This window comes from Astatotilapia calliptera, chromosome 13, assembly GCF_964374335.1.
Source record: "Astatotilapia calliptera chromosome 13, fAstCal68.1, whole genome shotgun sequence".
Taxonomy (NCBI): Eukaryota; Metazoa; Chordata; class Actinopteri; order Cichliformes; family Cichlidae; genus Astatotilapia; species Astatotilapia calliptera.
This window is the reverse complement of record NC_137434.1, coordinates 28,087,630-28,104,774: the sequence shown is the minus strand read 5'-3', so window position 1 is coordinate 28,104,774 and position 17,145 is coordinate 28,087,630.

The window sequence follows — 17,145 nt, the reverse complement described above, 5'->3', positions numbered from 1 at the left end:
TTTAGTTTGTGCTCTTCCTAGCAGATGAGTCTAGTTCTAGGCATTTTCTGGTTCATTTTCATTTGTTGTTTTTAAGCAGACTGCTCTGTCTTGTTCGTTCCCTTTGTGTTGCCTTGTTTTGTGCATTTTGCTAAGGATTAGTGTTCATGTTAGTACTAGTTTCCTTTGGTGAGTTCTTGTTTAATTTTTATTCAGTATTCCCCTGTGTTTTTTATTCCTCTTGAGTAATTAGTCCTTTATGTGTACATATACGACTGTGTTTCCTTTTGTCCTTTGTTGCGTCCTCTGCTTAATTCAGTCTGTGCTATAAATTATTCCTGGACTTAGAGAAGAATGTGTATCTGGACTTGTGGTATAATTTTGGGTGTGGGGTCTTTGCTATATTTTTGGGATGGATTTCAGTATTAAAGTTTTGCCTTCTGTTCTGAACTCCTGTTGAGTTGTACACTTTGGGTCTTCAACACTGTGACAATTCCCCATTGCTTTGACCAATGTGAAGGTCATTTTAGACCTGGAATAATTCAACAACGTGGTAAAGATGGCAACCCCTCTCAGCTCAAGAGAGTGCCATCCAGTTTGGAAACACTTTGGATTTTGATCAGTAAACAGCAGAAATGTAACATTGCTGACTGAATAATGATGAAGCTAGTGGCAAAAGCTTCATGCACTGCAAGTCCCTGATAATTTGATTTCCAAGTTTCTTGTTGAGTAAAAAAAATTGTTGTTTATCAAAGCAGGGGTTTTACAACCCAGTGGTTTTAAAACATTTTAAAAAATATTGTTGCCCAAGGCACACCGGAAGGCAAGACAAACATTATGCCATATTGCTCTAATAGTATCACGCAGTTGCTGCAGATCTAGCAGCTGAACATCTATGGTGCAAACCTCCTGTTCTACCACAGCCCAAAGGAGCTTTATTAGAGTTGGATCTGAGCTCACTTTGGTTACAGTGAAACCGTTCAGTCATGTTAAGGAAACCAATTTAAGATTACTTGAGCTTTATGACATGGCGTGTTATCCTGCCGGAACAGCCATCAGAAACAACATTTCTCAGGTAGGCTGTGGCGGTTAGATAATCCTCAGATGATACCCAAAGGACCGAAAGTATGCTAAGAAAATATCCCTAACCATTATACCCCCAGTACCCTTGAACATTCATACAAGGCAGATGGATCCATGCTTCTATTTTTTGTATAGATTCTAACTCTTTCATTTAAATCTGTTTTTAGAAGTAGAAACTCATGACCAGGCAACACTTTTCCAATCTTCTGGACTCCAATTTTCTAAGCCCACGTGAATTATAGTCTCAATTTCCTGTTGTTATTTGACAGACTCTTCTGCTTAACTTGGTTGTAAGAATTTGAGTTTCTTTTGCATTTTTATTAATTCAAAGCAGCCGGGTATTCCTCCTCTGACCTCAACAAGGCATTTAGGCTGAGGGAATTGTGGCTAACTGGATAGTTGATCTTTTTGGGACAATTTTCTATCAAGCCTAGACATTTTTATCTCAAAAGATCAGCAGTTTTGGAAGCACTCATTCTGGCACCAAATATCATTACATTTTCAAAATCAGTTAAATCACCTTTCTTTACTGTTCTGATAGTCAGTTTGAATTTCACCAGATCATTTTGCACTTGTCTCCATGTCTAAATGCCTCGAGATGCTATTATGCGATTGGCTTAGTTTTTGCTTTGAAGAGCAATTCATTAAGTGTATCAGTGATAGCACAATATATGTTTGCTTCAAAATCTCAAAGCACACCTCTTTGCCTCGGCAATCTGACTTTACCTAATTATTTCATTTATTTTGTAATATGTATGTTACAGCTTCTAATAGGCATGTTTATGTTGAAATACACGTACCTGTAGAAAGAGTAATGTCTCATTCAGTAATGCTTCTGCAAAACACAAACAGTGGAGCTCTTGTTACTTTCAAGAGGCATGTTGTTCATAATGTAATATATCCATGTAGTATATCCCCAGACCTGTGCTGAACACATCTGGGGATGTAGATGATATTGAAGTTTCTACCTTAGTGCCTTCCTTGAATTATACAGTTTAAGAAAACACTGACAACAAAGAAGTCAAGATTTGTATGAAAAGATAAAAAGTCAAAATAATTGTGTAAAAGTCAGATGAGGAGCATGTTTGGACACGCGAGACAAAGCAGGAAGGCACAATTGGTACTGGTGTATCAAACAGTTTGAGACCATTTCAAATATTCGAAATTTATATGCACTAAAAAAAAATCAATATTTTCAACAACATCGAACTGTAGTTTGTACATAAGCTTCCAACTGGGAGAAGATTTGGTGCGTGAAAGTGTGTTTGTCAGTGGAGTAGAGTGTGGAGGCAGTGTAGGAGGTAGACAGATGTTTGGATATAAGCATAGAAACCTTTAGGAAGCAGTCATCCATTTGTGCCCATAGATTTCCAAGTATAATTTCATCATATTCACATGACTTGACTGGACAAAATCCTGCACTTTAGTCAATGTATGCAGAAAAATTCCTGCATGAAGGGCTGCAAAGTTAATTTTGTTTTGGGTTTTCTTTCAGTTTATCTGGTCTGGAACATTGAATTTCATAACCTCTAAGTGAGCACTTAGGGGCTTTCCACTCTAAATCAAGACCAGCTGAACAAATATTTCATCTGAATTACTTCTTAATACATAATTTGGATCCATAAAAACTTATTTCAACAGTCTTTCTTCTAACCACAGTTTGAAATCTTTAAACATAAATCAGAAGCAGAGCTCTGAGTGATGAATTTGTTAACATTATTTAAAGAGAAGCACACCTTTACTTCCACAGTGGTGTTGATAGAGAGAGTCTTGAATGCAGCCTATTTAAAAGGTAATTTGAATGGTTGAATGTGTCTAAAATCAATGATTTAAAAAGATTGGTGTCTTTTGAGAAGAAAACACATAAAGCTGCAGTGGAATAATTCTGAATGTTAGCTTCAGTATGCCATTTAAAGTTCAAAATGCATACTATCTGTATTTATTTAAAACATGAATTAAAGCATATTTAAATTAATTGTACTCGTTTCTTTACGCATGTCTGTTTAAAATATTTCACTTTATGTGGTTCTAGCACAACTTTTGTTTCTTTGTCATTTGCTATTAGCTTCTTATGGTCAACTTTTACAGTGCTCAATCCACTTTTGTACTTGAAGTTCAAATTTTATGCTTTGTGACCATAATATCCACTTTTTTTTATAGTGCACCTCTGCAAATGTCACAGAAGATATAATAATGGGCTTACTAAGCCATAGAGGAAATGTACCGCATTGCTGCATTTGAGGGTGCAACTGTTTCAAATCAGTTAATCACTAGGGCTACGAAATTTTAGAAAGCAGTGAAAGGGGTCAATTACCTAATATTGTAAAGTGGAAGTTAAGTTTTTATACAGCTATCTTCTAAAGAGTTTAAAAACCAAATATTCAGTTTACTTTTACATAAGATAATGAAGAAGTATGGTCTGATCCTGTCACGGCGGTGGAACGGACTCAGGCACAGACTGAGAAGGCACGGTTCAAACAGATCTTTATTAATCACACTGGTGCCCTATATATATACATGTGAAGCAAAACAACAAACTGGCCAAACTAGGCTGGCCAGGGAGGCACAGGGACCATGATAGATCCTTTGTTGAGAAGTACTTACATGCTTCATCCATTACATTTTGATGGAACTGGTGGTAAAATTATATTAGAAATTGAAGTGGTTAAAGTGAAAGGTGGTCTTACAAAGTGCATTACTGCGAAACCAGAGCCTGAGAGGTGCACTGTAAAGTTACCCTGACACAGCAGGGTAACGTTAACCCAAGGTGTCACAATAGTGGTTCAATACTGGGCTGCCTGGTCAAGGTAACTTGATGGGCTGTGCACCTATCCCTCTCTATGCATGGCAAGAGACTGTGGAAAGAAGCTGTTTAAAACCTTCTCAAAGAAAAATATTGACTAGAGCAGTGGGGGCTGCTTTTCTGTATTAAAGCACTTGTTGACCTTCTAAGATTTCTAAGGCCTCTGTCACACATGCCTAGAGAGTGGTTAGTGACAGCCTTGCAACTATGGGTTGCTAAGGAAAAATGTGTATTCCCTGGCAGCCACAAGACAGAATTGGTTGCAAAGAGGTATATTGTGCTTTGTGTTAGCAGAGCTTTGATTGCTAACAAACTGGTAGCAACAAGTTTGGATAGAAGACACCAACTTGTTGGCAAACAGTAGCCAATTACTACCTGAGCCAACATGGACTTTGCTTCATTTTGGTTGAAGTGACAAAGCTCAACTTTTCCTTTGAAGGTGAATGGGCTCCTTTTCCAGTTTCTGTTGCAATTTTTATTGTTTCTGTGGCGGGGCATGGTCTGCGGTGCTGTGCAGGGAAGGCGGACGCCCCTGTACGACACCCTCAATCATGCTCTGCCAACTTAAATATTGTACTGGGTTCTGTGTTGGGTTGTTGTTGGTGATGTGTGCAGCTGGCAGCAGGAGAGCTGCGGCCATTCGTGTGGGTTTAACAGCAATGGTGAAATAATAATAAAGTATGCTGAAAAGCATGTATGTGTCGCCAGTTCTGCCATGGTTATATGCCAGTTTCACTAAGGACTTGTGTGACTAAGACCTAAACCTCTTCAGTGGTTTCATTTTTATTTCATATTTGTTCTTTACTTGTTTCGCGATCATTTAACCAAACCAGGGTCACAACTGAAACAAGAAAAGCTTGTTTGTCTCACTCAAGATGAGAAACTACCTAACATATCGATATGATATGCCTTAAAGTCATTTTGAAAAGAATCAGAATACTTTATTTATCCCCAAGGAAATTATGTGGTTACAGTTGCTCCAAGACAATAACAGTAACAAACTGAACTAAATTAAATAATTAAATATATCACAAAATTACAAAATATAAAAATTAGCTCTAATATATATAAATAGCTCAATTATTAACCCACAGTATTACAAAGATTAAATATATATGGTTGACATTTTAGTCTACACTGCAAAACTTTGTTATTTTTTCTGTAGAAGGTGTAACTATTGCATTGTGTACTGTGCATTAGTGCATTTGGGTGATGTCCTGTCTCTGGCCAGCATGTCATGGAGTGGGTGGGAGGTATTGTCCAGCATTGTCCTTATCTTGGACAACATCAGCCTCTCTGACACCACTTTAAGAGAATAGAGAAAATAGAGAGAATAGAGAGAAAAGAGAGAAAAGAGAGAATAGAGAGAATAGACACGACTGCAGCTCTTCCTGTAGAGTGCAGTGGTGTTTTTAGTGCTGTTGTTGAGCTGATATTAAAAAAGAGCAGTTTGGATCCAACTCAGCTTAGGAATTATAGGCCTATCTCTAAGCTTCCATTATTATCAAAAATTCTGGAAAAAGTAGTTGCAGATCAACTTACCACTTTTTTAGAAAAACATGAAATTTATGACAAATTTCAGTCAGGTTTCCGTAAAAGTCACTCAACAGAAACCGCATTACTTAAAGTCTCTAGAGACTTTATGATGTCAGCTGACTCCGGAGCATCCTTGGTTATGGTTTTGTTGGACTTGACATCTGCCTTTGACACCATTGATCATACCATCCTGATTAAAAGGCTCCAGGGCGTAGTTGGTGTGTCCGGTCTGGCTTTGAAGTGGTTTCAGTCATACCTCTCCAACAGATCTTTTAGTGTTTTTGCGAATCGGTTTATGTCACATTCTAAAGATCTGACATGTGGGGTACCGCAGGGTTCAGTCCTGGGTCCTATTCTTTTCCTTTTGTACATGTTACCTCTAGGACTTATAATTAGGCAGTTCCCTGAGGTGTCTTATCACTTCTATGCTGATGATATTCAGCTCTATTGCTCTTTTAAGCCGATGGAAGTCCATAAACTGTCCTCTTTAATTAAATGTTTAGCTTCCATTGAACAGTGGCTTGGTGACAACTACTTACGGTTGAACTCTGAGAAGTCAGGAACATTAATTATTGCCCCCGACAACCAGATATCTCTAATGAAACGGCATCTTGGTTCTCTTGGCTCATCTGTTCACCTGTGCCTCAGGTACCTTGGTGTGATGTTTGATTCTGCCATGTCCCTAGAGCAACACTCTCGCCAGTTAATTAGGAACTGCCTTTTTCAGCTAAGAAACATCTCCAAACTGCGAACTTTGCTGTCTAAGTCTGAGTTAGAAATGGTTATTCATGCTTTTATTTCTTCTCGCTTAGATTATTGTAACAGCCTTTTTCTTTGTTTGAGCAAAAGGAATCTTGACCATCTCCAGTTAGTCCAGAATGCTGCTGCAAGGCTTTTAACTAAGACACGAAAAAGAGAGCACATTACACCAGTGTTAAGCTCATTACACTGGCTTCCAGTACATTTCAGAATTCATTTTAAAATTTTGGTACTGACTTTTAAAGCTTTGAATTGTGATGCCCCTGCTTACATTTCTGATCTTTTAGAACCCCACGCTCCCTCTCACAGCCTGAGATCTTCTAATCAAAGGCTGTTGGTAGTCCCTCGAACATATTTTAAAACCAGAGGTGATAGATCTTTTAGAGCGGTGGCCCCCAGGTTGTGGAATGCTCTCCCTCCATCATTACGTTGCCTTGATTGTATTTATTCTTTTAAAAAGCAACTTAAGACTCATTTATTTAGATTGGCTTTTAATTAGATTTGTGCTGTATGTTTTATTATTAATGTATTTTATGTATTTCTGTTTTATATTACTGTGAAGCACTTTATGGTTTTTATCCTGTGAAAAGTGCTATATAAATAAATTGATTTGATTTGATTTAACCCAGTGCAGTTTATGTGTACTCTGAGGTAGTTACAGTCCTAAGCATGTTAAGTCTTCCACACAGTTTGCTTTTGTCAGTTTTCTCCCCTACCTGGGGCTACAGCAGCTGTGTTCCTTGTAGTCTATATTACATTTTGACTTCAAGGTACATCTTTAAGTATAGTTCATTCTTTGTGTGAAAAACATGCATATCTACACCTGTCCAATTTTGCAGCTGGTCATGTGGTGAAAACATTCCTATTTTAGGTCAGTGTAGCTGCATTCAAAATGCACAGACTTGGTCAAAAACCAAGTGAGTCAGAAGCTGTTTTCTCATAACTTCCATATGCAGTCACACAAGTCATCCCCTTCTGCTGGCTTTTAGAAGGAATGCAATAAGGCTTCACTTTTCAGACTTTTTTCATAGTCTATATACAGTCCATAGAAAACTTGGGTTGACTTAAAGAGTTCATAAACACCATCATGAGGCTGTTTAAAATAATTGTCAGGCTTAGTAAAGCCAGATATTCTGGGGATGTTAAACTTGTTTTGCAGTGTAGACTCCCTTGAGTTTCTAACCAGACTCCCATCTGTAGTTTGTTTACCTTTGAAGACAAATTCATGTGAACATTTATTTGGACAATCCTATAAAAAAAGGTTTTTCAATAAATTTTCAGTGACATGCATTTCTGGTGTGCTGACAGATGGTTCATCCCAATACCTGCTCGGTATCTTTCTGAAAATGACTCCCTATGAGTGTCATTTATCCACAATCTTTCTGCAACAGTCTTCCATTAATATGCTTCATGCATAGCTAAGTAACCCGAAAGCTTCTCAAACTACATCTTGTTTTTCCCCTTAGGCACTCTTGTCATTCATTGATCTGATTGGTGGAAGTCAGACCGCAGTAGACGGTGCTAGACATATGGATCATCCAATTGTGTTTTTTAATACTGCCAGCCCTTTTCTAAACAGTTTACAAGGACGCTTCCGATATGGATCTGAGTAATAAAGCTTCCAGGGCATCAGATTAGTTTAAGACAAGAAAAGCACTTTGGTTAAAGCCAGGAAAAGAACCTTATTTACATTAAATATTAATCTTGTTGCTTTTTCTTTATTAAATCAAACCATGATCTTTCTTTAACCCCAATGAGCTGCTGTCAGTGCCTCATTATAACCATGAAATCTTTAAAAACTGCAGATACTTTACTTGGAAATCACAACATTTTTATTTCTATGATCCTCCAATGTGTTCAGCATCAATACTTGGTTTGCCAATTAACATTTTCTCTTACTGGTCCTGCTGCTTTTATATTAAAATATTTTCAAGAAAACACAACTGATTGATTGATGAGTCTAAATTGCCTCTGGTGTCAAAATGAGCCTTAACAGCTGTCTGTCAGCCATTAAGAAAATAAACTTTTCAGGTGCATCCTACCCAACAAATGCTACAAAGGAATTGGCATGGATGGACAGTTGTGGTTCTCATCTCCATAAATCCAACTAGTTCTCATCACATGCTCGACTGTTGAACACTCACTATCATAATCCTTCATGTGTAGCACAGTGTGGGGGGAAAAAAATCAGAAAAGCAGGGCTGAGCAGTGCTGATAGTGTTATTAAAATGATGAAAAAAAACCAGAGGTTCAAAACATAACTCACAAACAAGAATTAAAATAACAAAGACTGCAAATGTAACTTGGCAGCATTAACAGCCCATTTATCGAGCGCTCATACACAGTGCCTGCTCTGCATCTTTGACTGATGGCTGTAGAAATGATGGTGAAAGGAATCAGAAAACTCCCAGCTCTTCTCTGCGAGGCCAAATAAATCATGCAGTCACAGTAAATGACACAAGCTTGTCATACAGTTGACTCCAGTTGGAGAGTTTGCCTCCTGTCATGTGCATTTAATCTGATTTTATTTTTATGTTGCTCTCTAATAGCAATGCAACATTGTAAGTGAGTCACCACCAAGGGAGACAATAACAATAATGCCTCCCTCTGGCTCTTGGTGTGACAGTATTGCCTCCCATCGAGCTGCACTGTTTTCACCCTGCTTAAAATTCAAACATTCTGTCTTGACATACCAGACGCTTTTATTGAAGTGTTAATAAAATTCAAATCAATTTTTTGTCTGGGTTTCTTGTGGCTGTTGTTGTTTTTATTAGAGGACTCTAAAAAGTCTTTGCTAATAAAGTAAAAGAAAAAAGTGGATATATATATATATATATATATATATATATATATATATATATATATATATATATATATATATAGTTGTTAAGAGTGTGAATTAAGTGAACTTGTGCCAACTGCAAGTTACTGCAGGGGTTTTTCCTTTTTGTTTTCCTTTAAATTTGGCTTTGCATGATTCACAGTTCACAATAATCCTTTTTATCTTCTGCTGGACCTTGGTGCAGCCTCTGTCTGAACCTTTTTTGATTTAAATTTCTACAGATTGGCTGCCCCTTGAGTTTGAACAGCAGGTGTGAAGCTTCTGCGCTCACAGCAAAAAACTATATGCCTGAGATCACCATACTGGGGATATCCACCCATTGACATTGCTGAGATCTAAGAGTAGAAAGAACTGAAATCTAAAATCTAAAGGGCTCACAGGGGTTCCTTGTACATTTGCTGACCTTCTTATTTGAAATTTTAAGTGAAAGCCCAACTCTTTCCAACTCAAGAATATTTTTATTTTTAAATGACAGAAGCACAAGTTCTTTCTTTTGTTATTTTTATTGCTACATCACATTGACATTGGCGCAACCGAGGTTTATGTCCTGCCCCGGGAGTACACCAGGTGTGCATCTCAGATACAGGTTTGTAACTTTTTTTTCCAAAGCTTGAAATCACGTCAGGGGTGTTTCAGAAACACAGGGCTTTTACTTCGAAAGCTGGACAGATTGTCTAACTGTTCTCGTTTCTAACTTCATGCCTACTTCTTCTACTCAGTTCAGCTTGACACTTCTACAAAACAGCCTGTGGCACATGTTGTAATTGGAGGCTCTGTCTTGAGTGGGTACAGAGATGACTTTCATATAGAGGTTATCCAAAATCCAACCTAAATGATGTGAGATCTCAGCTTCAGAAGGAACTAGGTGTCATGGCCGGGCAGCTGGTGTGTTTTCAAAGCAGACCCAAAAGCAGACACGTAGGAGAGGAAACTAAGTATAACAAAAAGCAAGCCATTTATTTAGGCTGATAAAAAAAAAAATAGCAAACCAAGGCGAGACAAAACAAAGACGAAACTAAACTAAAACTAACTATGAAAATGAGGTCAAGAGACAAGAATATGAAACTGAGCAGGAACATGCAAAAACATGACTGAAACAATCCGTGCATGAGCATCCTATGCCATCGAAAACAAGACTCTGTTAGCATGACTTGACATGAAGACAACAGACGACCTGACAAAGAACACAACGAGACAGAGGACTTAAACACACAGAAGAGTAATGAGCGAATTGGAAACACCTGGGGAGACACATCTTGGGCTAATCTGACATAATGATACAAAGGAAGCAATACAGAATACACTGACATAAGACACAGACTTTCAAAGTAAAACAGGAAACACACGAACACAGAGTCAAGGAAAAACATAGACACCTGAAACGTGAGCAGGAAAGCACAAAGTAGATCTAACATGGAGCACAGAGAAGGCACATAAACAAAACCTAAAGACTAGAAATCAAGAAATACTAGAGAACTCAAGGAGCTAGAAATACAAAATAGAAACCAAAACACTAGCAGTGATAAACCATAATGACATCAAAGATTAACAATAACACAAAACACAGGGTCTCAGACACAGCCCCTGACACCAGGCCTCAGGTACATGCGAAGGAGGGGCACTGTGCACCTTTACCCCATAACAGGTATTCACACATCGTGCAGTTGTTATATAGCCAGAAAATATTGACAGAGGCTTTTTTCTGCTGTAAAACTGGACATTTTGTCTCCGGGCATTAACTGGCTTTGAAAGCCGGCCTCAAGTGGCCACTCCAGTTATAATTATTTGTAATTTAAAATTTCACATCTCCATTTACTGTTTTAAGGACTTCTACATCCACCATGATAACACTCTTGAAACTTGATGAATCGAATTTCCCAGAGGAACCCACCCGAGGGATTAATAAAGTTCTATCTAATCTAAGTATTCCATTGTTTTAAGCCACACACGTTGTCCCCAGATGCATGTATCTTTTCCTCTCTGCGTGTTTGTGTGTGTCACGGTGAGCCTTTAGGCCCCGTCCCCTCTCCATATGAGCTGAATTTATGGTCCATATTTTATCATATTTATCACACTCATAACACTACAGCTAACCTCGGCTGACTTTGATAACTCTGCATGGTACTCGTGCCTAGGTGTGTGTTTCGCTGTGTGTGTTTGTAAGTCTGAGTTTGACTTTCAGAGCATCTGCTGGGTGCGGACATGGCAGGGGGCACAGGTGGTATATTGTTTGTACCCACACACATACACACACTCGTACACACTGATGAAGCTCACAGATGCTGACCTTGTACGAGGCCAGACTCCTGGACTGTCAGCACTTGTCACACAAATACACACACACATATATACACACACGCGCTAAGATGAGGTGCCCATTTACTCTGGGCTTGTCAGAGGCTGCCATCCTTCCCAGTGGGGGTATATGTGTGCTGCTGGTGAGGAAGAGGGGGCTCGAGGTGGGAGTATTGATGAATAATGCTGCAGGTAATGAGATGGGTGATGATGGGGACAGAAACGCAAGCAGCCAGCAACTTGTTTATATGTGCTTTGCTGTCTTATAACTTTTTGAATTATTTGTCACATTCTTGGGGAGATAAAACCTCACATTCGGGGCTTGGAGTCAAAGCAGAGACACATGAATGCATTCACACGCTATGATCCTTAAGGTGCTCTCAGATAAGCCTTACATAGCATTTCAAAGACAATCTCCATACAAACAGCAGAAAGGCAATGTCCAGGGAGAAGCTGGGGGAACGGAGAGTCTAGCATTTACCATTATTTCTCCCTCAGACTTGCACAAGTGTGCATGTACTTCTCTTCACTTCAGGAAGTGTACTAGTACATGCATCATATAATAGTGTGACTCAGAGTGCAGGTATTACATTACATATAAAAATTTGCACATGCAGCTGGATTTTCTGATTAACTCTCAGACTAAAATGTCACGATAGAGACTGAACAGAATAAGTAAAAAATTAATATTTAGGTGCTACAATTTCCAGAGTTTTAGGCGGTCAGTTGCTTCGATTTTGTGCTTTTGTTTAATACAATTATACAATGCTTTATTATTAGGAATAAATATTGGTATTATTAGCTTGCTAGTACTGGGTTAGAACCCTTTTGCTTTCAGAATTCTTTGTGGCGTAGATTAAATAAGGTGCTGGAAAGATTCCTCAGAGATTTTGTTCCATGTTGCCCTGAGAGCATAGAGGAGTTGCTGTAATTTTGCAGGATGCACATCCAAAATGCAAATCTGCCCTTCCACCACACTCCAAAGATGCTCTGTTGGACTGAAATATGATGACTGTTGAGGCCATTCAAGTACACTGAAATCCCTGTCATGCTCAAGAAAGAGCTTTATGGCAAGGCAGGTTATCCTGATAGATCCATCCTTCAGTAGATGGGTACAGTTGGTCTTCAAAGAATGGACGTGATCAGAAACAATACCGAGGTAGGCTGTGGCCAAAAGTGTGCCAAGAAAATATCCTACACACCATTGTGCCACTGCCACCAGCCTGAACTGTTGATACAAGGCAGAATGGATCCATTCTGATCTTTCCATCCAAATGTTACCAGTTTACAGTAACAATTACAGTTCTTAACTTACAGGAATGAGATTTGGTGTAGACCTCTGCTGATGTAGACCATCAACTGTTTGATGTGTTATTTTGGTTTTAAGAAGTTCTTGCTACAGTTAGTTTTCCCCTTCCTATTAGCTCAAAGTAGTCTGGCTGTTCTCCTCTGACCTCTGATATAAACAAAACATTTTTGTCCAGAGAACTGCTGCTCACTGGATTTTCAACCCTGGAGATGGCTGTGTGGGAAAATTCTTACAGATCAGCAATTTCTGAAATACTCAGACCAGCCCATCTGGCACACTCAAATTCTCTTAAATCACCTTTCATTACATTTCTGGTGCTCATTTTGAACTGAAGTAGACTAGTGACTACATGCCTAAATGCGTTGGCTTACTGCCATGTGATTGTGATTAGATATTTTAGTTAATGAACAGTTGAACAGGTGTACCTAATAAAGTGGCCCGAGTGTAGTAAGCATTTTAAGCACAAATAAAAACATTCTCTTGTTCCAGTTTCTCAGTTCATGGATTTGCTGCTTTGCATGTGTGTAATGGGATAATTGCCTTCACTGTATTCTTGTGGTGGTATTAGTTAAACACCAAATGATTTATTTTGGTTTAAAGGCATTTGGCGATTACTATTTTTTTTAGATTAGCAGTGAAAATAATTGTTAGTTGCAGCTCTATAACTGGGATAGAATTCATAATCAGCTCCAAATGAGAACCAGCTAACAGAATGTCTAATCCGCTGGAATCGTGCCACTACGGTTATCACTGCCAATGTTTTTCTGATAGTTGTATATTACAAAACAAGGACCTACAGTAAACCACCTGCATATCTTTTTTCTTCTCTTTCAGACAACAACAATAAATGTCTGGGATGAGTCTAAGAGGTTGTGTAGGTTCCTCATTTTTTCCATAGAGAAAAGTGAATTAGGAACCAATAAACAAATCAATACACAATCAGACTTTAAGCACAACTGATAATGCGATTGGTGTCAATAAAATCTTATCAGTAACAATCTGTGTCAATATCCAAGCAATCGTTTTGTCTGTGTTACAAATGAAGAAATATTGATTACGTAATCAAACAACAATTTCTGCATCCAGAAGGAAATGTAATGCTAAACAGATTACCGGTAAGTCTTCTATCAATTAACATAATGAGGAAAATTTATATATTTGTCAAGTTGCAAAATGCAATAAAGGAAATGTTGACTGGCAAGTTATTACAGCAGTTGATTGAAATGCTTTATTTTGAAATTCTACATAACTTTGTAAAAGATTTCAGTTGCACTTTTAGCAGAGAGGTATGTGCAGTGCAGAACGAAGCTGCCTCTGTGCAGAATTTCAATAAACAGAATAACTCAGACTTTGTGGGGTAAAAACTGACCTAACTGAAGCACTCAGCTCAACCCATGGCCTTGAAACAATTTTCACGTTGCCACAGTTTTTGGTCTCGTTCTCAAACGTGGTTTCTGAATTTACAATAATTTTTAGTACTAATTAAAGATGACTCAACTCTCATTTAGTCACAGTCCCAGTTTTGAGAACTTGCATAATGACCCCAATTCAACTGCAGTTTATTATTAGCACCGACTTTGAATTGTTTTCTTTGGGTTAGTAATTTACCTGAATTCTCAAGGAGACAGATGTTTAGTTTAGCAAAACAAAATGACAAAATCATCCACAAATAAAACCTGGACCACAGCGACATGTTTATGTTGTCACAATCCTGGGCTTTATATGTCCACCAGCCACTCTGACTACCACTCAAAAGTACCATCAGCTAGTGTTGTGCAATACTGCAAATGTTGGTGTCAAACCAGGTAAACACAGTGCCAGTATTGCTGATACCAACACCGATACTTTTAGCCTATATATAAAGGCAGCTTATGCAGGGAAGAACAATGCATCATGGCTTGTGAGATAATCATTACCAATTTGCAAATTCTTAACACGTAACATTGCAATTCTTACTTTTTTGGAAACCTAGAATGGAAAATTTTCTGTCTTTAAAGGACTCTGGATCAGCTTCTGCTGTTTAAATGTTCTATAGGCTATAAGTAAAATATACGTGACAGTGGAAACAAAAAGACATTTCTCATAGTGCATGTTCAAGCTGTATTTTCATTTCCCCTCAAAAATAATAATAATAATTTAACACAATTCAGTGGAATACATACTGAAATTAGAGAATAGAAACAAAGTATCAGTCCTATCATGCTAGTATTGATTGATATTGATACTATCCACCCACCTCTAGCATCAATGCCACAGCTCATGCATTCTGGTAAATTTTGCCTCTGAATCTAATTGAGTCAGAAATTACATTTTCCCCTCTCAGCATCATTTCAAAAACATCTTATAAATATAATAACACAAATGTAAGTTCTGGGAGGCTGGGTGTGGGAGTAAAGCTCTTATCTTAAGAAAGAAGCTCAAATATAGAATCTGCATTTCATAAGCCAGCAACACTGAATAGAGATGACAGTGAACAACAAATGTGGACTGGGGTTTGAAAATGTGTTTGCGTATATTTCTCTTGCAATTGCAGCCTCGAACATAATGTGAGGCGATTGCTTTCTGCTGCCCTCTCCTTTGTACTTCATTTAACTATGTCAATCTTCCTGAACGCTGAAAGCTCTTTTATACCACAAGAGCAACTGACATTATTTTTATTATCCTCAACATAAACCAGACATGTTAATTACACTCTTGGTTACAAGCACGGTTCAAAATTACAGCACGTCAAGAGGAAAATGGCAGTAAAGTTTGTCTTTGGCAGATAAGTCCGTTAGGGTCACTGATACATTGACTGTAAAACAGAAAAGTGTCTCAAAGTCTCCATCAAATTCACACTTTCTCACTGTCAAGTCCAACAAAAGAAAATAACTATTGTTACGGATCTGAGTTATTACTTGTGTCTAATTGTTGAATAGTTGAAGGTAACTGCATAAATTTGCTATTTGGAAGCATTTATGTTGGACTTGAAAACTTCAGTTTCATTATATTTTATACTTCCACACATCACATGATGAAATAATACTTTCTAATACTTCATCTACATTTATGCTGCACAGTTAGTGGTTACCTTTAATATGAAGGTTTTAATCAGTGAATAAAATATAAAGAAGATTTTACATTACAGCACACTGTTTAATGTTATGCTAGTGTTGACACCCTGTGAGTCACATTTCAGATGTCCTCAAAGTCTAAAAGTATGTTTTTCTTATTTCCTCTGCTCTTAATTTTCTTACAACCTTTCGATTACAGCTGATGTTTCTGCATATCAACAGCATATAATATTTATAAAATATAAATTACATAAAGTCATTTAAACTAGTGTAACTCTATCAGCTACCCACTACAATGCTAATATTAAATGTGTGGTGGTTCAAACAGAATTGAACAATAAATGTTCTGTCTAGGTGCTGCGCTTTTTATTTTCACTGATTAGCTGTGATTATAGTTTTGAGTTGAGTTAAATCCTGTTTCGTGTGGTAAAAAAACAGTTAACAGGAAATATACATTAGCCAAGTTAAAGGCTGTAGCTTTTGTCTAAAAGGAAAACAAGACCCATTGTTTAGGGGTGGTAGAGGGTCAAAAGGCAGAGACCCTGGTATTCATGACTAATGACAGTGTTCAAGGCTTACACAGATAATATCTTTATGTACCTTTAGCAAGGCAGAAAGTAAGCATGTAGAGGTTGGGTGATAGATGGACGTGCAGGGCAGTTGTGGCTCAGGAGGCAGAGAAGGTCATCCACTTATTTGAAGGTTAGTGGTGTGATCTCCATCTCCTCCATTCCACATGTCAAAATTGTCCTTGGGGCAAGATGCTGAACCCCAAATTGCTCCGAATTACCCCATTACATCCATCAGTGTAAGAGTGAGAGTGTGGGATAGATAACCTACCTAAAGAGTATGGAATAAAGAACTGTGTGTGAATGAGTGAGTGTGGCTTGTAGTGTCAAAGTGCTTTGGGTACCATTTACATGCAGCACCTATCTCAGAGACCAGCAGAGTTTCACTCGTTTAACACTTACGTCACCTTACTTTGCCATGATCTATTTTGATAAATACATTGCTCATCTGACAATGGGCAATGCCACTATACATGTTCAGAGCTTCAGTTCAACTGAGGGAAAAAATAACAAAAACTGAACAAGTAAACAAAATGGGAGCCCAAGGCAAAAAAAAAGCATTGGGGGGGGGGGGGGGCTTCTCCAGGACTTACAGACACTGTGAGTAAAGAGCAATTTAAGTATGATATGGAGAAATTAAATTTAAAAAAATATTACAAAGCATTCAGAATCAGATAATATTTCCCGAAGGACAGCAGAGGATTAAATGCAGAAAACTGGAACTGAATCACACAGATGACGCATCTCATCTCCTTATCAATTATAAACATTCGCCTTACTCATTAGATAAATGCTTAGCGTCTGCATTATCTTTCCCAAAAGTTTAGTTTTTCTTAGAACCATAACAATTTTTATCTGATATTAAGAATGGCACTCTTAATTTTTTAGCTGAGGCGAAGCGTCTTTGTTAAATCCTG